The 24,404-nt window shown below is 43.6% G+C and overlaps 1 long non-coding RNA gene across 1 annotated transcript; it reads right to left on the bottom strand.

The window, feature by feature from the left end:
* Positions 1–2,125: 2,125 nt before the first annotated feature.
* On the bottom strand, positions 2,126–22,624 carry LOC308573142. Its single transcript, XR_014001958.1, has 3 exons — positions 22,475–22,624; positions 21,000–21,140; positions 2,126–2,263 (listed from the first exon to the last, which is right to left on the bottom strand). It is a non-coding gene; the product is annotated as an uncharacterized lncRNA (long non-coding RNA).
* Between the last annotated feature and the right edge of the window lie 1,780 nt (positions 22,625–24,404).

The raw sequence follows: 24,404 nt of genomic DNA, 5'->3' as shown, positions 1-24,404 counted from the left end.
TGTTTAATCTGGCTGCAGCCATTTGTCCTGTGGTCAACTGACATCCCAGCTAATGGTTTTTGATGAAACCCATTATTCCTGAAGCTATTTTTAAAATATGATGGAAAACAAATCAGTTCAACCCACCTAGAAGACTAATATTTTTTCAGGAATGTGCAGAGACAGTGGTCCATAACCACAGCCCTTTCCTTCTGAACTCAGGTTTTGAACTCACACAAGAAATGTGAGCTTACCTTGACATTCCTCACGGCACAGAAGGCCAGATCTTTGAACACCAAGCAGCCATAGTATCTCTGGTGGGAAAGGGGGTGTTCAGGAGAGCCTGTCATGCCCACTTCTTCCTTGATGTCAAAGAGAGCAACAACTATCTGACTTTTAGAAGACATCTGAAGGCAGCCCTGTTTAGGGAAGCTTTTAATGTTTGATGCATTACTGTATTTTAATATTTTGTTGGAAGCCCCCCAGAGTGGCTGGGGAAGCCCAGCCAGATGGGTGGGGTATAAATAATAAAGTGTTGTTGTTATTATTATTATTATTATTATTATTATTATTATTATTATTATTATTGCCCAACTGTTACACAACAGCCCTGCATTGCTGCCAGTTGGATCTTACCATCTGGTAGTTGTTACCAACACCTTCCTTTTTGGTCACCTACAGACCCAGGCTAGATCTAGACACATAAAAAAAAAAAAAAACATTTCAGGAAAGCGTGTAGTAAAGCTCACAATGGTAAATCACATCGCCGAAGGATTGAACTCCAAAGCGCCATCTGGTGTCACAGTGTTACAAAACATTTAAAACGCTAATTTAACAAATTTACATTTAACTAATGTAGCTGAGTCCCAAGAAACAAGGTGGGGGAAACTGGGCAGCCAAATAATTGTTAAATCCTGGGACCCCAGGCAATCGCTTGCCATTTTTTCGCAGAGTGCAAAACCAGCTCTCTGGCCTTCTGCTACTCCGAGAAAAGGGCCAGATCCTGGCTTTACCCACTCTCATCTTGGCATGAAATTCAAAGTCAAATAGGCATGTGGAGGTTCCTGAATCCCTAGGGTAATAATCATGCTCCAAATCCACTAGCCCAATTGTGAAATTTTATTAGACATAACAGACAATGAGAAAGCAGGCAACAGCTCACACAGAACACATAATAAACAAGAGCACTGCAGCTCTAAAACTGGACTAAGCCTGGCCTGTCTACTTCAGTATAATATTCCTAGTCTATTTGCACATAGGCAGAATATATCAAACTGGAGAATCAGCTTCCTGGTGGTTTGGAAGACCCGGACTGGATCCAGGGTGGTGAGACAGGGGGGAAAAACTGTAAAGGCAGTCCAGTCTTTGAAGGCTCTCTCTTCGCTGTCATTGGAGGGAGTTGACCTCTGACCTCTTTCTGACCAATGAGAGCCAGAGTCGGTTAGTCAGCTGGGCGTAGAGAAATGGCAGGGACAGGCGATCAGGTTGCTGTGTTGCATCTCTTAACATTCATAGAGAAGGAAGGTGTCAGAAATGGCATATCTGCATTTACGTTCAGAAGAGAACACCGGAGAAATGTTGGAGGTTATGTATTATTATGGGATGCGGGTGGTGCTGTGGGTTAAACCACAGAGCCTAGGACTTGCCAATCAGAAGGTTGACAGTTCGAATCCCCGCAACGGGGTGAGCTCCCGTTGCTCGGTCCCAGCTCCTGCCAACCTAGCAGTTTGAAAGCACAAAGTGCAAATAGATAAATAGGTACCGCTCTGGCGGGAAGGTAAACGGCATTTCCGTGCGCTGCTCTGGTTCACCAGAAGCAGCTCAGTCATGTTGGCCACATGACCCAGAAGTTGTACCCCGGCCAATAAAGCGAGATGAGCGCCGCAACCCCAGAGTCGGTCACGACTGGACCTAATGGTCAGGGGTCCCTTTACATTTTATGTATTATTATTGAATAGGGTGTCCCTATTTTCACTGGGAAAATGTTGGAGGGTATGTGGTGATAGATAAATACATATTGCATTGTGTCGCCCTCCCTCAACAGCATCTTGGAGGTGAATTTAGGCACAGTGCTCTGAAGTGACCTTAAAGTCTGGTTCATCAGTTGTGCCTCTTGGCCTGAAATTAGTAACCATATCGGATCCGTCTCCACGGGGGATGACAAGGAAGACAGCGTAAAAGGAGATGTTTATGGGCCACCCAGGATGAAGAAGGCTTCGCAGCATTCTTTGCCGAGACCGGTCACTGGAGCGTTCTTGGCACATCTTGGGAAGAAAATGGAAATCTAAGAAGGAAGGAAACAGTGGGTGGAATACAGATTAAAATCAAAACAAAACCTGATGCTGTCTATGATCGCTGATATGAATAGCAGTTTTGTATACCAGCGTGGCTTAAATGCATATCAGCCAATGGCCGTGCTCGTCTTAGGAAGAGAGAGAGCAGCCTTTATCTGCATCCTGTCAGGAACGAGTCAGGTCCAGGGAGAAAGCCAAGATCACAGGAACAGGAACTGGGCCAGCGAGAGGCAAATTTATCCACACGCACCACACTTGTCATCGGGTCCTAGGAGGAAACTGATACTCGGCAGATAACAGGCCTGCGGAGCCAAAGAATCAAGTTGCGGCATGTACAACTCAATTCTGTATTTCTGCATATTTGTGCACACTCACATGTACCAACACTGCACTAATCCATTAAAGAAGAAATGTGGATTTCACAATATAAATCAAATAACTGTGGGGCGTCACATGCATGTTATGGTCAGCCATTGGCTGAATCAGGCATTCTGTTTCCCCTTACAAGAGCATCAGGCGTTCTCTAAGGGCCAAACAGCGCATTACCTTCCTGAGGCGACAGATCATTCTTATTAAAGAAAACTAAATCTAAAAGTTTAGAAATAACAATTTATTGTGTTAGAAATAAGAGAGAAGAAAACAAGGGCATGGTTCTATCATTTGTGCTCCAGCATATTAGAACTGATCAATCTACATTCCTAAGAAACATGTTTCATTATCTATATGTATAATAAATGCAAATTAATAAGAAGTTAATTAAAAGAGCAAACATGGAGGCACATCCTAACATAGCCCAAATCTGCTCCTTACATTTAAAGCTGAAACATGCCAGTTCAAACCATCCTGGCTTCCTCCACCCAATGCTGAGAACTATAGTATTGTAGGGGTGCAGGGAATCTTTAGGAGGCTCCTATTCCCCCCCCCCCGAGAGCTACAATTCCCAGAGTTCCCTGCGAAGTGTGATTTTGGAAGCGTATGTAATGGCACCGTGCCCCCAAAGATCAGAAATAATGGGAATGTCATAATGGGAGTTCCAGAAAGTGATGTCATCCACTTTAAACGATGACTTTTGAAGATCAGGAGAGCTAAATGCCTCAACAGTTGCGGAAGTTTAGCTAGAGCAACGGACCAGGGTCTCTGAAGCCCAGAATCCCCTGCAAAACAATGGCTCCTTTCTCCCTTCTCACGACTTCGCTTTCCAGAAAGTGCGGAGGGCCAAAGTTCTGGCTTTCGAAAGGGAGCCTCTGCAGGCATACCAAAGACAACCGCCTCCCTTTTTTAAAAAAACACACACACCACTTTAAAAAAGTTAGAGCATTGTATTCCAACCCGAACTGCTGTGGAATTTTATAAGGCTAAGTGACGCCACCCTTACAACAGACCCTTCTTCACTTCAACTGCTTCCCCCCCCCCCATTGATTTATGGGAAATCACAGCTCCTCTTGTCACCGGACTCGTTACATCTCCGGCTTTGGAGTTAACGGTCCCCTGATGCTAAGCCCAAAGATACTGCCAGATAGAGAAGGAACAGCTAATAGTGCTTTCAAGGAATGGCTTTAACTGGTTGACACATTGAATGTGTGTCCTCCTGATATCTGAGTGGGATCAGGCTCCCTGTGTTTCTGCTTGGGCCACACAAGCAGCATGATAAGCCCCACAATGACTAATCTAGATGACTAATTCTGGATCGAGAACCGCAGGCAGGCGTGAGGGCGGGGAATCAGGCTAGCTTCTCTTATCTCGCCACTCATTCATCTTCCAAGTGGGAGAGATTAATTAATAATCCGTCCACTTCAGGACTAGGGAGAGAGGGATCAGTTTGTTCCATGTCTATGTCCATTTTCCAACTGAACAGTAAAAGAAATTCACAATAAAATTCATTTTTAAATATGCATCTAGAGCAGTGTAGGGATAGATGATAGATGTTAGATGATAGATAGATAGATATAGATAGATAGATAGATGATGATGATAGATGATAGATAGATAGATAGATAGATAGATAGATAGATAGATAGATAGATGATAGATAGATAGATAGATATAGATAGATGATAGATAGAGATAGATAGATAGATAGATGATAGATAGATAGATATAGATAGATAGATAGATAGATAGATAGATGATAGATAGATAGATAGATAGATAGATAGATAGATAGATAGATAGATGATAGATAGATGATAGATAGATAGATATAGATAGATGATAGATAGATATAGATAGATAGATAGATAGATAGATAGATAGATAGATAGATAGATGATAGATAGATAGATAGAGATAGATGATAGATAGAGATAGATAGATAGATAGATAGATAGATAGATAGATAGATAGATAGATATAGATAGATAGATGATAGATGTTTGTATATATGGTATAAACATACATATACACACACGAACCCTCTTAAACAAATCTGTTACCAACCCCTGATAGATGATAGATAGATGATAGATGAAAGACAGACAGACAGACAGACAGACAGATAGATAGATAGATAGATAGATAGATAGATAGATAGATGATAGATAGATAAATAGATAGATAGATAGATAGATAGATAGAGATAGATGATAGATAGATAGATGATAGATAGATAGATGATAGATAGATAGATAGATAGATAGATAGATAGATGATAGATACTGCAATTTCATTTTTTAAAATGTGTTTTTGCACATTTTCTCAGCCAGCAACTGTATCCCATCTTTCCTGACTGTTGACCATGTACCTGGGGAGTTGGAGTCCATCTAGAGGAGTATCTCCAGCTGTTGTTGGACTACAACTCCCATCATCCTAGGTATCAGTGGTTAGGGATTATGGGAACTGAAGGCCCGAGTTTGGGAAACCCTGATCTAGAGGGCCAAAGGTTCATCATCCCTTGTCTAGCATATAGGGAAGGCTCTGTCATCTTTCACACTTGCAAGAAAGGAGCTGGAGATCCCCTGGGTTATGACTTGCTGTGAATGTGTCTCCATTCATACTTTACTTTACCGGAATGGGTTACTTCCGGGTTTCGTGCTCGCGCATGTGCAAAAGCACCAGATCGCGCCTGCACAGACACAGCACTTCAGGATGCGAACAATGCGGGTTGTGGATGTGCCTCCATCACGGATTATGTCCGCAACCCGAGGTTCCCCTGTACACTGAAACAGAAGTCACCAGACCCTTATAGATAGTGAGAGGGTGGGGAGGGGTATTACTCAGAAGGGTGGTGGGAATGGGTGATTGGCTGATAGGTGTGATAAGCTATCACCCATTCCCACCACCCTTCTGAATAATAACCCTCCCCACCCTCTCACTATATATAAGGGTCTGGTGACTTCTGTTTCAGTGTATCTGAAGAAGTGTGCATGCACATGAAAGCTCATACCAATAACAAACTTAGCTGGTCTCTAAGGGGCTACTGGAAGGATTTTTTAAATTTTGTTTCAACTACGGCAGACCGACACGGCTACCTACCTGTAACTTAGAACAATTGATTTAGGTTATTGTTTGCTGACTGAAAGCAGCAACAGCAGCAAACACTGATTTTATTTTCTGGATTGGTTTCTGTTTCAGGCATGGAATAAATAAGCAAATATCAGCCATTTCCTTTCCCATTTCTGAATCGTCTGACATCCCTCCTTTAGGCTTTGCTCTGTCCAAACTGACCCTTTTTAAAAACTGGCCAGAACACTTGTTTACCCTCTTACGCAACCAACAAATGTTGGAAGGTATGATATCAGGAAAGAGGGAACAAAATCTAACAGGTGGAGAGAGGAGTGGGAGGGGTGTGCAAGTATTATTATTATGGCAACCCTGCCGTGTCAATTGCTATGGGAACCAAAGAGTTCTGTTCTGCAGTTCCTTCTGCCACCTACATAAAAGAGAGTGACTTAAACAGCAAGATAACCCCTCCAGCTGAGTTCTGTTCCTGTAATGTCTGGCAGTGTTTAAATGAACTCATGAAGGAAAGTGTTGAGTAGCGAAAGACAAATGACCTTTCCCATCTGGGAAAGGTCTCTGCATCTTTCAAGCGACACTGTCTGCTCTGAAGAAGAGCTGAAAAGAAAAAGGAGGAATGGGAAGAGAGGCGGAAAAACCCAAATCAAATCAAACAGAAGGCGATGTCAGGCTACAAAGGGGCCGGTGACCTTGTAAAGAGAAAGGGCAGGGGAATCCATGGCTGAATCTGTGCACTGGGAGAAGAAAAAAAGCTAACTAATGAGTCTATGGTTGTGGCTCCACAGTGGACGGTGAAACAGGAAAGGCAGAAATCATAACACCAGGCTTTGGTTGAATAAGAAAGCTTGACTCAGGCTAAAATCTTCCATCCAGAACACCCGCTCAGTGGAGCTGATCTGGCCCACATCTCTTTATTTATATCAATAGGCAGTGTTATAAATGAAGAGATCAGAGCTGGATTACCTTCTGTGCTAAGTCTGCTTTGGAATGAAGGACAACGAGTCCAATATGCTGCAGAATGGAAGCCCAAAGGCAAACCAGAGATGCTTGAATATATTGCTCTTCTCTTCCCCTTTGACAATATTCTTGTAGCTTGGGCAGTGGTGGCTATTTGCAGGGGGGGAATTCAAAATGCTAGGAGTCTGCACTGGGAATATGCCGGTCATATTCTTTGTTCTACAAAATGTTCTTGAGCGGGTGAGGCGGGGCGGGGGGAGGAGAGAAGTCTACTACTGCTATTTCATGTTATTACCAGTAGGCATTGTATCTAAAAGTGGCATAGTCCTTGCCTGGGGTGGAGGGGGGACGTTTGGGACATACTCTGTAACTGGACTGTCAAAATAGTGATGGGAATAGGCATCAGGGCAGGTTCAAGTATGGTGAGATTCAGAAGGGTTCTTGATTTAGAGCCTCTTGACAAGGAAAATAAGAGAAGAGAAGAGAAGAGAAGAGAAGAGAAGAGAAGAGAAGAGAAGAGAAGAGAAGAGAAGAGAAGAGAAGAGAAGGGTTGAGTTGCTGGATGAATGAGGCTGCAATCATGTAGTCCAGGTGTAGGGAACCATTTTCAGACTGAGGGGCCATGCTCACTCTACCTAACGATAGGGCTGGGTCAAACGCTGAAGCCAGGAAACATTAGCAGGAGACTGATATGTGCCATGAGTCATATATCTGAGGGAGGTGGAAATGAGGTCACTGTTGTGATTCATTGAGGTTAGGCGGGATGCCAATAGGTTGCATCCCATTCTAGCCTTACTCAGAGTAGACTCATTGTTGTTAATGAGCATGACAAACTTAGGTTCATTCATTTCAATGGGTCTACTTTGCGTAGAACTTAGTTGAATACCACTCAATATTTTTGCTGGTAGAGGTTTTTTAAATGTTATTCTATTAGCTTTTGGTTTTTAAAAGCCCTAATGTTTATATGATTTCAGTGATGGATTTTGACATTGTCATTTCATTCTATTTTTCCTTTGTAACATTTGCAGACCCCTTTTGGAGGACCTTTGGTCTGGGGGCAAAATCAACAATTTGCAACTAGTAATAATAATGAATAAAACACGAAAAATTGCTCACCTTTGCATTCTTTCCTATGTCCTCCCTCCCATAAAGATATCTGGGTCCAAGGAGAAAAGGCATCTGAGGCCCAGATCTCAAAAGGCAAGCTGTTCCTCCCGAGCCAAGAGGATTTCTCTGCAGTAACACCGGCCGTGTCGGTTTGATGGTGTGTGGGGGCAAGGAGTACAGAATCCCTGTGATTGTTCAAAAGTTTGGGAGCGAAGGCTTTGCGCTGTAATGTGTTTGACCCTTCCTGAAAAGATCACCAACCAATTATCTTCCTAACAGCTCAGGAGATTAGCTGAACTCTATTAGTATACATCTGTATGTTCAGGCTGTGAGTTTTAACTAGCAAGAGGACCACCTACAGCTTGCCCAGCAAGACCCACACACACTTAACTCCAGTGGCCTGGTATGTAGCCACTTGGAAAAGATGCAGGGGGGTTTTTCCCCCACCCCCTCGGACAAAACTAAGTCATGAATACAACTAGAGGGTTCTAAACAGCTCCATAAACTAGCTGCCCTCGCCCCTCTTAAATTTGACCACAGTGCTTAGCAGAGACTGACATTGTGGGGAAATGAGATGGAGAGAAGCTTTTCTGTTTCTCTTAACCAGTGTCGGATTTACGTATAGGCTAAACAAGCTATAGCATAGGGCCCCACTCTCTTGGGGGGCCCCAAAAAAAATTTAAAGGGGGAAAAACTGGATGTACATTTTCAAAATATAAGGAAAAAAGAAATAAAATAAAACCTACATACAGCAACAGTGTTTTGTGTTGTGTAGGCCTGCTATGATGTAAGTAATGGTCCCTGCCTGCTAGCCTGCTCCCTAAAATATCACTGGTTTGCTCATTTCTATATATAGGGTGCCTACATTCTGCATGGACTGGTTGCATGGCAAATATTAGCTCCATAAATTACCATATAGCATATATTCAATACAAAAAAAACAGTGACAATTTGTTGTTGGCAAAGGACAGCTGGACAAATAAAGGGCCCCATTACCTTCAGTAGCTTAGGGCCTCATCAAGCCTAATTCCGGCCCTGCTCTTAACAGTAAAATTCGGGAACATCAGATGAAGATGGAGTGCGCAGGCATTACCTTCAGTAGCTTAGGGCCTCATCAAGCCTAATTCCGGCCCTGCTCTTAACAGTAAAATTCGGGAACATCAGATGAAGATGGAGTGCGCAGGCAGGCCAAAGGAAGCAGCGCTTCATATGTCGCAAAGCTAAACGATGCAATTGAGTCCCACAAGTTGTAGTGGTGGCCACTGACTTGGGTGCCTTTAAAATGATTTTTTTTTTTTTTAAGCAATTCACTGAACCACCTGGGGAATGGCACCAAACACATGCAAAATAGATATGGATCAGAGGTGGACCAGATTTGTTTGTTTGATTGATTGACTGATCATAGATACAAGTCAAGAGTCTTTTTGTAAACCGCTTTGAGAGGTGAGGGAGTTACAATTAAGTAATTTATAAATTTAAATAAATCAATGATGCCTAGTTCTGCAGTAATGCTTCTGAATACAGTGGTACCTCGGGTTAAGAACCTAATTCGTTCTGGAGGTCCGTTCTTAACCTGAAACTGTTCTTAACCTGAGGTACTACTTTAGCTAATGGAGCCTCCCGCTGCTGCTGTGCCGCCACCACACAATTTCTGTTCTCATCCTGAAGCAAAGTTCTTAACCCAAGGTACTATTTCTGGGTTAGCGGAGTCTGTAACCTGAAGCGTCTGTAACCCGAGGTACCACTGTACAGTACCAGCTGCTGGGAGCCACAGGACGGGAGAGTGCTGTTATGCTCAGGTGATGTCTGTGAGTTTCCTACAGGTATCTGAGAAGCCACTGTGCGAATAGGATGCTGGAGTAGATGAGCCATTAACTCTTGTTACGTTCTTACTTTATCTAACAAGGTTTATATACCACTTTTAATTTTTATTTTAAAAAAACCTAAACAGTTTACATAAAATATCATATATAAGCACTGATAAAACCAGACCTTTTAAAAAACACACACAACCAGGTAGACATAATAAAATTATCAAAACCTAGATAAAATCAGCAGTTTTAAAAACAATAAAGATAATCCAATTACATGGCTGGGTAGATGTGCCTAAACAGGAAAGTTTTAGCAGCACGATTAAGGTGCCTACTTAATATTATTTGGTTATGATTGATATATTGATTGCTGTTGTCACACACACAAAATAGCCCTGCATGATCTAAGTGTCTGTCTTTCAACCTGTCTCCTTGAAGCTTTGATTTCCTGTAATAATAATTGCTGCTGCTCGGTTGGCTAGCTTGCTTGGGAAGAACACTTATCGAACCATGATGCTAAACATCCTTCCATTGGTATTCACGAGCTTTTAAAGAGCACTCCTTGCCACATTCAGTGAGCCATTTAGGGTCGAGAGGAACTAAGTGTAACTCGCTAAAGCAAGCCCTGTGATAGGTGAGATGAGGGGCAGAGCACATATTTTCATGCAGAAAGATCTCCATCCACTTCCCAGCACTTCTCCTTAAAAGAAATTCTGGAGGCAGAGCAGGGAAAGTCCCCCAAACCCTGCAGTGCTACTGCCATTTAGGAACGCAGAGTCAGACCATTGGTCAATCTAGTTCAGTATTGTCTACCCTGGTTAGCAGCAGATCTCCAGGGCTTTGGTCTCCAGCCTTACCTGGAGATGTCAGGGATCGAACCCAGGACCTTCTGCATGCAAGGCAGTTGCTCTACCACTGAGCTATGGTCTTGGTGAGATGGACCAGTGGTTGGCTCAGTACAATGTGATCCCACTGCAAGGCAGTCAGGGAAGCTGCCTTATCCAGAGTCTGACCATTTGCTCATCTAGCCCAGTACTAGCCATATTACTCACTGCAGAGGCATTTAAATTAATGCACCTAAATGAGTCAGGTCCATTAATGTCAGTTGGTCTACTCTTGAGTATGACCGGCATCATATACAACCCATTGACTGGCAGTGGCTCTGCAATAATTATTGTTGTTTTGTTGTAAGATGGCCAGGAGAGGTGGCCATGTACATTTAATAAGGGACTAAAATTCTATTACGCCAGCATGGTGTAGTGGTTAAGAGTGGTGGACTCGTAATCTGGTGAATCGGGTTCGCTTCCCCGCTCCTCCACATGCAGCTGCTGCATGACCTTGGGCTAGTCACACTTATCTCAGCCTCACCTCACAGAGTGTTTGTTGTGGGGGAGGAAGGGAAAGGAGGTTGTTAGCCGCTTTGAGACTCCTTAAGGGGAGTGAAAGGCGGGATATCAAGTCAAAACTCTCTTCTTCTTCTTTTTCTTCGTTTTCTTCTTCTTCTTCTTCTTCTTCTTCTTCTATTTTCTGGTTGCAGAATTACAAAAATTTATTACCATTATTATTATTATCTTTTTCATTATCATCATCAGTCTTTATTATTTATTCATACATACATACATACATACCCCACCCATCTGACTGGGTTTCCCCAGCCACTTCAGACATTCAGTCATTGAATACACAGATCAGGCACTGAATTTTATTATTCTACCGAACTCAAGTATGAAATAGTATTATTATATATCATCTCCAAGCATTCATAATAATCATATATACAGTCTTTAAGCATAGTATTAAAAATAATACTATTTCATGCTTGAAACGCATATAATAATAATATTTAATGCTTGAACACAAAAATGCTAAATATTGTTATATGCAGTTTTCAAGCTTCCATAATAATAATAAGACATGCATTCTTCTAGCATGATATAATGGTGATGCCATTTAATGCTTGAATAATGATATGATTAATAATTATAATAAGATCAACATCAGTCTAGGTGCATGCCACATAATGGAATTTCACACTCCCGTAGAAGATTCCCTTCAAGGCTTCCATATTGCTCCTGTCATAATCAATCAGAATCCAGTGCCAGCCGCCTCGAATGGCGTCTCCAAAGAGCAGCCTCCGTTCTCTCCTGGCGTGCAGCGAAAACAAATAAGCAGGGCTGCCCACCTGCTCCCGGGCCGCTTTGTCATATGCAATACTTTCAAGGTGCGACGTTTGCCTGTCACCGTGATTTCTGGAGGCTGATGCAGGGGAGGGAAAGAACATCTGCTGCAGCTACTCTGCCACCAGCCTCATTAAGATGAAAAGATGCCACCACATCTCATCTTGAAAGCCGAGATGTTTTCAAAAGTTTGAGTCTGCAAAAAGAGCAGGCAACCCACTAGGGGAAGCACTGTGGTTCAGCAGCAGAGCACATTCAATTCCCGGCCCCACGTTCAATTCCCGGCCTCTCCAGGTGAGATTGAGAGAGAACCCTGCCTGGAATCATGGACAGCAGCTGCCCACCAGAGTCGACAATACTGTGCTTGATGGACTAATGGTCTGAATTCGGTGTAGAGCAGCACTTTCTGTTCTTCCCTACCTGCCTACGGACTGTCTCGCCAGAGTGGTGCATTCTCTGGTTATCTCCTGCTTGGACTACTGCAATGCGCTCTATGTGGGGCTACCTTTGAAGGTGACCCGGAAACTACAACTAATCCAGAATGCAGCAGCTAGACTGGTGACTGGGAGTGGCTGCCGAGACCACATAACACCGGTCCTGAAAGACCTGCATTGGCTCCCAGTACGCTTCCAGGCACAATTCAAAGTGTTGGTGTTGACCTTGAAAGCCTTAAATGAACTCAAAGGCCCAATATACCTGAAGGAGTGTCTCCACCCCCATCGTTTTGCACGCACACTGAGGTCCAGCACTGAGGGCCTCCTGCAGTTCCCTCATTGTGAGAAGCGAAGTTACAGGGAACCAGGCAGAGGGCCTTCTTGGTAGTGGCGCCTGCCCTGTGGAACACCCTCCCACCAGATGTCAAAGAAATAAACAACTATCTGACTTTTAGAAGACATATGAAGGCAGCCCTGTTTGGGGAAGCTTTTAATATTTGATGAATTGTTGTATTTTAATATTTTGCTGGAAGCCGCCCAGAGTGGCTGGGAAACCCAGCCAGATGGGTGGGGTATAAATAATAAAATTATTATTATTATTATTATTATTATTATTATTATTATTATTATTATTATTCCCGTTTTCAGGGTGGTTCTCTGGCTCCTTTGACATCGAACTGGAGGTGGGGTGTAGCTCAGTGGCAGAGTATCTGATTTAAATTAAGAAGCCCCCAGGTTGAACCCCCCAGGATCTCCAGATAGGGCAGGGGAAATCTCCTTTCTGAAATCCCGGAGAGCTCCTGCAAGTCAGCGTACATTCAACAAACAGGGGAAGTCAGCAAATCCCAGGTGTTGTCAATACTCTTTTGCCATGAATCAACCAATTATAACTGATGGGTGCTGCATCCTCAATGGGCCACCATGTTTTTGAAATGGAACCAGCTATAAAAATATGAGTGCAAAGCATATTCCTTGGCCATTTCTTCCTCCCTCTTTACGTTTGCTGGGAGAAGTCAAGTGGCCAGACCAGAGTGTCTGAGGGGTCATTCCGTTTATCAGTTCTGGCACTGGTTGCTTCTCGCTTACTTTTTGGGTTCTGATTCTTCAGCCGTTGTCTCCACTTGTAAGTTCCTTTGAACAAGCAGGAATGGGTACAACTGCCAATTTTGGCTTATCTTGGTTTCACATTTTTCCAGTCTGAAGTTCAACTTCTCCACATTTCTATATCAGATTGCATTTTTTTAAAATAGTCCTCATGAAAATTCATCAGCAGTTTACTGCGAATTTCCCCTAATATACACAATTTTGCAATTTTGCCTAACCTACACATTTTTTGCAAAACAATTCTCCCTAATATAATGCATGATTATGCTTTATTTTCATTAATGTGTGTGTTCCTGTGCTCCCCTCTTTTACCCCTGTATATGCATTCTTGTACATGCTACTTGACTGGAGAACTTGTTCTGTAAAATTTGAACAATGTTGAAGGATGGTTGCTTCTTGGTTTTCATGTGGTTTTGGAAACTGTGAATTAAGCAGGTTCGCCTTTAAATGCAAACTGAGTCAGAATTTCTCCCCCATCCCTAGTCCCAACCAAATTCAGAAATCCCGCTGAAAATAAACAAATCAACTGACCACTCAGGAAGGGGGTGTGTGGAAATCCACTTCATTTCCAGCTGCCATTCTACCGGAATTTACCCCTTTAAACACACTTGAAAACTTACTAAATTTAGAGGGGAAAACACTGACTTGGGCACTGATGCAGGATGAACATTTAGTTTCTCTCCCTCTGGACCTTTCTGAAGCCCCATCTGTGCCATACATTTAAAGCAGTCTCGTGCCATTTTAAACAGCCATGGCTTCCAGCTAAGAATCCTACAGCTCTGTGATATAAACAAATAGAATAACGTTTTATGCAAAGTTCCCCTTCCAGCAGGTACACCCTGAAAAGTTCTAGGCTGCCTACAAAAGTCAAGTATCCTTGCATGGATATATGCTGCCTGTATATTTTCAAGGCACACACCCTTTCTCTCTCTCTCTCTGCTACCATGAGGACTAGGAGCATGAAAATCATCATCATCATCATCATCATCATCATCATCTATTATTTGTACGCCGCCTATCTGGCTGGGTTTCCCCAGCCACTCTGGGCGGCTTCCACAGAGACCAAAAATACACTAAAATGTCACACATTAAAAACTTCCTTGAACAGGGCTGCCTTCAGATGTCTTCTGAATGTCAGGTAGTTGTTTATCGCTTTGACATCTGAAGGGAGGGTGTTCCACAGGGCGGGCGCCACTACCGAGAAGGCCCTCCACCTGGTTCCCTGTAGCTTTGCTTCTCGCAATGAGGGAACTGCCAGAAGGCCCTCGGCGCTGGACCTCAGCGTCCGGGCAGAACGATGGGGGTGGAGACGTTCCTTCAGGTATACTGGACCAAGGCCGTTTAGGGCTTTAAAGGTTAACACCAACACTTTGAATTGTGCTCGGAAACGTACTGGGAGCCAATGTAGGTCTTTCAGGACCGGTGTTATGTGGTCTCGGCGGCCACTCCCAGTCACCAGTCTAGCTGCCGCATTCTGGATTAGTTGTAGTTTCTGGGTCACCTTCAAAGGTAGCCCCACATAGAGCGTAAAGGACATGCAGGGATATCTTTACTTTTTCTGGTGAAGTTTGTACCGTTCGGATCTCTTGCTATTGGTCAGCAAGGGTGAAACGAATGAAGCTTAAGCTTCAGGGCTCCTAATCCCAGAGTGGTTCCAGAAATGACTTTAGCCCATCTTGCTTTAAAATGTTGGGTCTACTAGACCAAATTTGGGTCAGATGACTCAATTTGATTTAAAAAATTTTTTGCATGTATTTCAACAATCCCAAAGTTTGAGAGCCAGCGGCACAGATGTTGTGAAGGTGTGGTGATGTGTCATGGAACAACCCTTCTGAAGAAGACAACAGCGGTTATCCAGACCTCGTTGCTGGTTGCAAAGGCTCATGACAGTTCAAACTTCAAGGCGCAGAAATGTCGGTCAGAAAAGCAACTTGCCGGTGATTAATGCAAAGGTGTGAAGCGACATGGAAAGTGAAGGTGATGGACTAACAAGTCGGCTCAGCCAAATGGTGCGCTTGGCTTTTTAATAATAGGTTGTGGGAGCAGCGGCACATTTTCCTGTTTCTTCACCTAAAATATCCCCGTTGAAAAAAATATCTATTTTCAGAGTCAAATACAACTCAGTGATTCATCATTCCTACAGGAAATTAAAAGGGATCGCACCTGGGCTTGACGATATCATAGGCCTTTGCCAAGAAGACTCACAATCAGGAAAAAGGAAGTAATGTTGATTCATCTGTCCCACCGAGAGCCAAATACTGCAGCCACCGACACTGGCTTAGTATTTTGGGGCCTCTCTGCAAACTTAGAGCTGCTTGAAAGACATTTGGTGGTGTGAGGCTGGAACCCAGATTTCAACTGCAGGGTTACAGAGATGTTGAATAAGTCCTTAGTTCATGGAAGGTACAGTAAGAAGAGGCCAGCATTCTTGGAAGTGGAACAGCAAGGATCATTCCATGTTGTAACTCAGGCACAGGCAAACTCGGCCCTCCAGATGTTTTGGGACTACAATTCCCATCATCCCTGACCACTGGTCCTGCTAGCTAGGGATCATGGGAGTTGTAGGCCCAAAACATCTGGAGGGCGGAGTTTGCCTATGCCTGTTGTAACTTAAGGGTTAATTCTGTTAAAGTCAGCTAACCAAGAGGGAGCGGGGTGGGTGTATTGCTTAGCAACCAGACAGAGTGTCGTGCTTGCTGAGTAGTACATGCCATGATTGGCTGTGCAGTTCTGAGGGAGGTTTTTTCCCCCTCTGTATGTTTGGTTGAATACCTCCCTGTCCTGTACAAGGCCTCATGTAAGAAAGGCAAAAACTTCCTGCCTATTTCTCTTCACTGGTTTTGTTCAGTTTGCTCGCTAAGGTGCCATCAGGGCTATTCACTCTGAACTCCATCTGTGCTATTTAACAAACCTGAAGTCCATCTACTTCAGAAACTGGCAGTAGATGGACTGAACGAGATGGTTCTGGGAAGCCCATAAACTGAGCATGGCACATTCTGCAAGCAACAAATGTGCTCCACCATAACAGTTTATCCTCATCACTGGCTTAACATAGAGACGCAACAGCGGCCATGTCAATTAATCACTGGGTTTTATTTGTTGTGTTCTCTGTTCATACAGGCATCAACCTTGCATCTGTCTTGGATTAAACAGCCTGAGCTTTGGAGCATGTTCAGATTTGGCTTTCTCAAGCAAATGAATCCGCTTTTGTGGTACTAGGTGACTAGGTGACCACAGCCATCCAGCTCACACATTTTATCCTACAAAGCAACCTTCAACCTGGTGGCTCCCAACAGATAATTTGGAGTGCAACTCCTGTCATCTTTAACCATTGGCCATGTTTCATAGGACTGGGGGGAGTTCGACTCCAAGCACCTGGGAAGGCTGCTACTGAGATCCACCAGGAGTCACCAACATGGCACCTGTGGGCACCAGTATGCCTGCCAGTAACTTCAAACGTGCCTTCATTGTCTCCATGAATTTTGTGACTGGTACCCACAGCACTTTCTCAACATTCCAAGGGTGGCATTGAGCTACGTCTTGCTGAAAGAAGACCCACTGAAATTAATGAACTAAGTTAGGTCCATTAATTTCAATAGGCTTACTCTGAGTCCAGTTCAGTTGACTACCACTCCAAATGCGCCCCTGACCCCAAAATGTTGGAGACTTCTAATGTACACAACTTGGAACCCAAAGATATTAAGAGACCTGTATCTGTCCTCCCGAGGGATGCGGGTGGCGCTGTGGGTTAAACCACAGAGCCTAGGGCTTGCCGATCAGAAGGTCGGCAGTTCGAATCCCCACGATGGGGTGAGCTCCTGTTGCTCGGTCGCTGCTCCTGCCAACCTAGCAGTTTGAAAGCACAACAGTGCAAGTAGATAAATAGGTACCGCTCCAGCAGGAAGGTAAACAGCGTTTCTGTGCGCTGCTCTGGTTCACCAGAAGCAGCTTAGTCACGCTGGCCACATGACCCGGAAACTGTACGGCAGCTCCCTCAGCCAATAAAGCAAGATGAGCACTGCAACCCCAGAGTCGTCCTCGACTGGACTTAATGGTCAGGGGCCCCTTTACCTTTACCTTTATCTGTCCTTCCCACCCATATTCACCCATTAAACTGGGACCTGCTTCAGCCAGCTGCTATTCCAGTGGGTGGACCACCTACACTATTAGTCCCCCCCCTCCTTCTGCATCTCAGCCTCTGTGGTGCCAGGAAGGGGTCCTCAGCACGCTCTTTACAGGATCTGCTCACGGCGGGAATGACTCAAACACACTCCTGTTGATTTCAAAGGGCCTCGCGCAAGATTGTTTCAAAAGCCATTCAACCCTTGATACCAAGAAACCATTTTTCAGCACCTCTGGGTCCACACAAGTTAATTTTGCTCAAATCAAAAGCTGTCAACAGGAAAGTATGCTAGAGGGAGGGGGGTATGAGTGGGCTGCAGCAGAGGAGCAGAGACTCACACAAAAATCTCGTCCAAATCTCATCACATGCACACAGCCTCTTTTTTATTCCACCTGGGCAAATCAGAAAATAGATCTTCTTCATCGTGGAATGAAGACGGATCTGTGCATCTGGCACTCAGAATGCGATTAGGTGGCAAAAAAACCCTCGCTGTGCTGAAAGATACGCCAGCTGCTGAATCGGGGGAATTCACTCCAGCTTGTATTTTTAGCAGATTCCTGCATCTTTTAAAACTGTTTTTCTTGTATCACTCAGGCCCACCTGAAGTATTAAACTAATTCTAAAATCAGAACCCTGAGATGGGCAGCTGAGATACAGACAAACTACTTTGGCTGAAGGCACCCGCTGATCATATCTCATTTCCCGCCAGATTAATAGCTTTAAAAAACAACATCTCTACAGGTGCACATTGCTCATGTCTTGTGCCTTTATGGTGCTTCAGACTTTGCAGAATACCAGACAAACATATACCTCACAATAGATAAAATTCTGCTGGGAAAAATTGTAACATCCCACAATACTCCAGGATCTGTCCCTTTTGCTTAGGATCCAAGCTGTGTGCTTTCCGGGGCAGTGGTTGTGTGATCTAATCATAACTATGTTTATGTAGAGGTAACCAAGTCTAACAAGACTTACATTACTCTCAGGAAAGTGGGGTGGGGTGTGGGTGTGCGGTTGCAATAGTAGCTCTGCATTATTATTGACTATCAGCCACTTAACGGGCATCGCTCGAGAATTCAAAGAAACAAACAAAAAAATCAGTGGAATTTTGAAACTAATGGTTAAAATCAATACAGCTTTGAAAAGTTCACTACACCATATTGCTTCAAACTGGTGTCCAAATGTACTCCATCATAGACAAAAACCTGCTCCCTTCACCTCAGGAGCTATTGTGCAAAATTTGGTTGACATTGGTGCAGTTTTGAAAGGTTTTTCCCCTCAGAAAATTGTCTTCAGAGGCACTCCGGCTTAACGTTGAACAAAACTCTATCGTTTGCTCACATTGGTAGATATGCAGAAAGTGACAGGGGTCAAGCCAATTGCTTCCTTCAAAGGCATAATATTAAAGCTTAATTAATATTAAACAATATTAAAGCTCAATCCACAGTTGCACCCAAAATTCATGAGTGGCAAAATTGGGAGAGGCCATTCAGCAAACATCCAGAGGAGAACTGAAATTTCCAACAACTGTTCAAAAAGAGCCCAGCAATGAAATCTGTCAAAAACCTGGCAGAAAATTCTTCGCCGAAAAAATTCGGCTCACCCCAGATGCAACTTGATGGCAGATTTGACAGACAAACGGTTTGGGTGCTTCTCTAGCTGAGAAGGGAAACATTCTCAGTGAGGAACACATTCTCATCAAGGCAACTGTCGGGGGGGTGTGTGTCACATGCCAGTGGTGGGTGGGGTCAGAGGCAAAAGTGGGCGGAGCAATCAATGTAAATTTTACCTTTGTACAGTAGTCTAATTTCAATACACACCCACACACCCCTCTTTTTCCTTCATCCAGGCAGGGGTGAGGCATGGCCAGCGTTTAAGGACATATTCCAGTCAGGTAAAAAAACACTGAAGGAGGGTGCGGAGCAGAGGTGGTGAGGAGGGAGGACCTAGGGAGAGAGGGAGGCTTCCAAGGGCCTGACAGAGAGGTTTTGAGGGCCACATTTGGCCTATAGTCCAGAGGCAACTAATAATAATAATAATAATAATAATAATAATAATAATAATAATAATAATTTATTATTTATACCCCAGCCACTCTGGGCGGCTTCCAAAAGAATATTAAAATACTGTAATACATCAAACATTAAAAGCTTCCCTAAGCAGGGCTGCCTTCAAATGTCTTCTAAAAGTCTGGTAGTTGTTGTTCTCTTTGACATCTGGTGGGAGGGCGTTCCACAGGGCGGGTGCCACTACCGAGAAGGCCCTCTGCCTCGCTCCCTGTAACTTGGCTTCTTACAGTGAGGGAACCACCAGAAAGCCCTTGGCGCTGGACCTCAGTGTCCGGGTAGAACGATGGGGGTGGAGACACTCCTTCAGGTATACTGGACCGAGGCCGTTTAGCAATTGCAATCGGCTACAACGGCAGAGTTTTGATCCTTCCCTGCAAACCTCTGTTAAAACTATTTTTTAAAAAAGAAGAAGGCTGCAGCCTGCAAAAACACTGGCAAATGTTTCATTGAAGGATAAAGCTTATGAAACATTAACAGATGTTGTTGTTATCAACTGACATTTTCGATGGCTGCTTGCTTCCTATCCACCGCCACCCCTTCCAGAATTTCTTTTGCTAATTGCCAATCTTGCTGTGGGATTCATTACATTCGAGTTCGAGGAAGGGATGGGGGGGGGAATAACATGACTCGGCGGGTTTTATTAGCACCTGAAACGATTTGTGGTTTTCTTCAGACTTGGCTTTGAACACGATTCCCACCCCCTTCTCTCCAATTAAGACCCCGCTTCTCTTGGAATCTAGCATGGATGTCATATCAGTTTGGGTGATCTATAGCAAATGCGCAAAATAAAACCCAAACCAGTGACTTCTTAAAAAAATATAAAATCCTTCAGCCACCTGTAAGCTAAATTGGTTCTTCTATAAACAAATCTAAAGCAGGTATATCTACCAGACAAGGGAAGCTGGAGAAAAAGGCTGGCCTCTTTGTTGCACTTGAGCAGCTGGTGTTCCAGGAAGGGTGCCAAAAGAGCTCGAGGGATGCTTTTGCCATCTTAAAGCCTGACATGTAGCAACTTCTGTCAAGCCAGCAGGCTGGCACAAGCACTTCCTACCCATAGGAGGCCATCACAGCCCCCTACCAGGCTCAGCGAAATGCAATGGGGGTGTCATGCCCCGCTCGGTTTCATCAGGATCTGGCATGAGGAAGAAGAGGAAGGAGAGGAAGGAGAGGAAGCAGAAGGAGTTGGATTTGAAGACTGGCACCCAGGGATGGATGGTGGAGGTTCTCCGCCTTTTGACTTCATGTGTCAGAGAAGAAGACATTGATCTGCTTGGTCTCTCCACAGACCTTCCTGCAAAGCCCAGAGCCTCATGGAAGAAGGGGAAAGCCTTTGTACAGCCGGTGGTGGTGGCTGAGCGAGTGGTGGAGGTAGCATAGACAGCACCTGAGGGTGCAGCATTGTCACCAGTGCTATTTTTCTAGAAAAAGAGGTGCCAGAACTCACCATGAACACCTCCCTCCTTCTCTTAGAATGGTAACGGCACCCACCTGAAAGGTGCCAGAATGGAGTTCCAGTGAATTCCAGCTGGGGGAAAGAAGCCCTAATTTTCCCCAAGATCAGGAACCAACTCCATAGATGGGTTTGGACACTTCCACCCGTTGAAGCGCATGTCTACACGTGTGGCATTCCTGTAAAGCAACAGAGTCTCGCGAGTGAGCTTGTCACACCTTGTCTTTAAATGCTGGGCAGGAGGGCTGTTGACAACTGTTGGGACATCTTCATTCAGTTCTGCACCTTTTGCCCTGCTGGTATAATTTAGAATTACGACTTCTGAATGAAGGTATTTTTCTTACAAGTACCTTGGTTCTCAAACTTAATCCGTTCCGGAAGTCCATTCCAAAACCAAAGCGTTCCAAAACTAAGGTGCTCTTTCCCATAGAAAGTAATGCAAAATGGATTAATCTGCTCCAGACTTTTAAAAACAACCCCTAAAACAGCAATTTAACGTGAATTTTACTATCTAGCGAGACCATTGATCCATATAATGAAAGAAATAAACAATGTGCTGTAGTCGCATAATCAAGCAATCGGTAGCTGAACTGGGCTCCACACTGTCACAAAAACAAAACAAAAAGAGCCGCAAAAACAAAAATGCAAAATAAATAGCAAAAACAGACAGACCTCAGTGTAACACTCAAAACGGAGCATGTTCGGCTTCCAAAAAGAGTTCACAAACCAGAACACTTACTTCCGGGTTTGCAGTGTTTGGGTATCAAGTTGTTTGAGTTCCAAGACGTTTGAGAACCAAGGTACCACTGTAAAGGCATCTGTCATTGTATTTTGTACCAGGAGTAAAGCAGGGCACATGGCTTGTTGTACTGGGGTTCAGAGAGGAAACAATAAGTAGCCAGACCATCAGGCACAACCTTGCTTTATTGCAACAAAGTTAGATTGAGGTGGAGAAACACCATTCAGCAGCTAGAACTGTAACAGACTACAGGTTCCCAGTCAGACCTCAATGCACCAACTTAACCCATTAGCTTACACAAAATGGTCGCCCTAATGGTCAAGGATGATATATTAGCTCTGGAGAAATTCAATTTTGTTTCATTTTAATGAGAAACTACCTAATTGGCACTTCTCCAACCCATGCATGAACCGAAATGATCCCTTTAAATTCTCACTCCTCCGAATTTTGCAATGAACTTCGCCAGCCCACCAACGTGTGCAAATATGCATAAATTAGGTGACAGAATGTATACAAATGCACATGTTCATGAAAATGCTGTACAAGCATGCATTCTGTAAGAGAAATCTGCTCACAAATATACACCTGTTGGTTAAAATTGCATATAAAAATGTGTTTCTTAGGAGAAATCGGCGCAAAAATGTTTGCAGATTTGGGAGGGTTTTTTTTGTTTTATAATGCAAATTGCTGCCTAAATGTGAAGAACTGGATTTAAGGAGCTGGAATGGACAGATCTTCCTACCTTAGCCAAATCCTTGCAGGGGAAATTCTTACCTGGAGCGAAGGGAAAGTCCCTGGCAACAACTGAGAAAGGTTGTTTTGCCGCATGGAAGAGATCATCTGAAGATACTTTTATTACAGGGGCACACTGGGCATGGTAACTTCCGAATCAGCAATTAGCTCCTGACTTTTTCCTCCCTGGTGCAACGAAGGAGAGGTGTTGGCATGTGAAGGACTCCTAAGAGCTTTGCTATGTCTCTAGGCACATCCAGTTCAAATTAAACATTTCCCCAGTGCAGGCCTACACAAGTAAGATGGGAATGGCTCCGGGCAGCCCCAAACCTGGCACATGTATATATTTCCTAAAGGTAATATAATCAAGGATGGTTATATTTACAGCTGCTTGGGTGAGCAGGCCCCAAAACGAGAAGAAAGTGGGAGGGTAGCAACTGTTAAAGGCTGTCACAAGAGAAACCTTGCTGATTTCTCTTGTTAAAATAAACCTTTGCAAAAGAATTGTAAGAAGTAACCGAGGGGCCAATTTCGAATCTTTTTTATTTATATTATCATGTCTATATCCACCCTTTTTCTCCACTGAGTTCAAGGTGGTGTACATTGTTCTCCCCCTCCTCCATGACAACCCTGGGAGGTAGGTTAGGCTGAGAGGCAATGACTGGTCCATAGTCACCTACTGAGCTTCATGGCCGAATGGGCATTTGAACCCATCTCCCAAGGTCCTAGTCCAACAGTCTAACCCCAATCTCCCTGTCTTGTGATCCTCAACTTAAGCAGCCCCTCAAAGAGTCCCTATTTTCCAGGGACAGTCCCGGATTTACAGAAACTGTCCCAATTTCTTGTTTGTTTGTTTGTTTGTTTGTTTGTTTGTTAATATTTTTATTAGGAATTTCAACATAACAATTTATCAAAAATATATCATCCTCACTCCCCCCCATTTCCCCTTCCCCCCTCCTCCCCAAAAGAAAAACCCACCCTCCCACCCCCAGACTTCCCTCAGCTCCTCTCTCTGGTTTCTCAGCGCATGTTATTCTCTGCATGTTATAAAACTGTAAAGATCCTCTAAAACTGAAAATTGTAAAGATCCTCAATTTATCTATCTGTATATTATCAATAAAGAGTTTGTGAATATTTATTCAAAACCTGCCAAGGAGTCCAGTTCATTTTGTTGTTTCTTTAAATACTTCATAAAAGGTTCCCATTCTTCTTTAAAGTCACAGTTGTCCTTGTCACGTAGTTTATGTGTCAATTTCGCCAATTCCACATAGTCCATCAGTTTCTCTTGCCACAGTTCTTTAGTCGGGATTTCCTCATTCTGAAGCTGTCCCAATTTCTGATTTGATCCTGGAATGCCCTACTTTTCCTTAGAACGTCCCTATTTTAATCAGAGAAATGTTGGGGGGTATGGAGTTATGCAACTCCTGAGCCAAGGAGATAAGTAACTATGCAACCTTTAAAAGACATCTGAAGGCAGCCGTGTATAGCAAAGATTTTTTTAAATGGTTAATGTTTTATTATGTTTTTATATGTGTTGGAAGCTGTCCAGAGTGGCTGGGGCAACCCAGTCAGATGGGTGGGAAATAATAATAATAATAATAATAATAATAATAATAATAATAATAATAATAATAGGACGTCCCTATTTTCATCGGAGAAATGTTGGAGGGTATGCTATAAAGTAATACAATATAGGTTGATCAATCTAGTCATGGTGTTTTGGAAAAAAAATTGGTTCCCAAACTGTTTTCAAAGGCAGCCCTATTTAGAGCACCTAATTTTGTCTCCTCACAGAGGGAAATAACCACTGCAAATCAAAACAGCCATAAATGTGAATATTTGTCAGACCTACATAAGGATATAACTCCTGGCCTTTCTTTCCTGCTTGAAAACCTGAGTTTCCACTGAGTCACCTTCCCTAATGAAACAGCAATCAATAGCCGCCATGCCTGTATTAAAAAGTCATCTCATA

The sequence above is a fragment of the Podarcis bocagei genome, assembly GCF_964188305.1.
Source record: "Podarcis bocagei genome assembly, chromosome: 14".
Lineage (NCBI taxonomy): Eukaryota > Metazoa > Chordata > Lepidosauria > Squamata > Lacertidae > Podarcis > Podarcis bocagei.
Note: the sequence above shows the minus strand (reverse complement) of the source record. Positions and strands in the feature narration are given on the sequence as shown.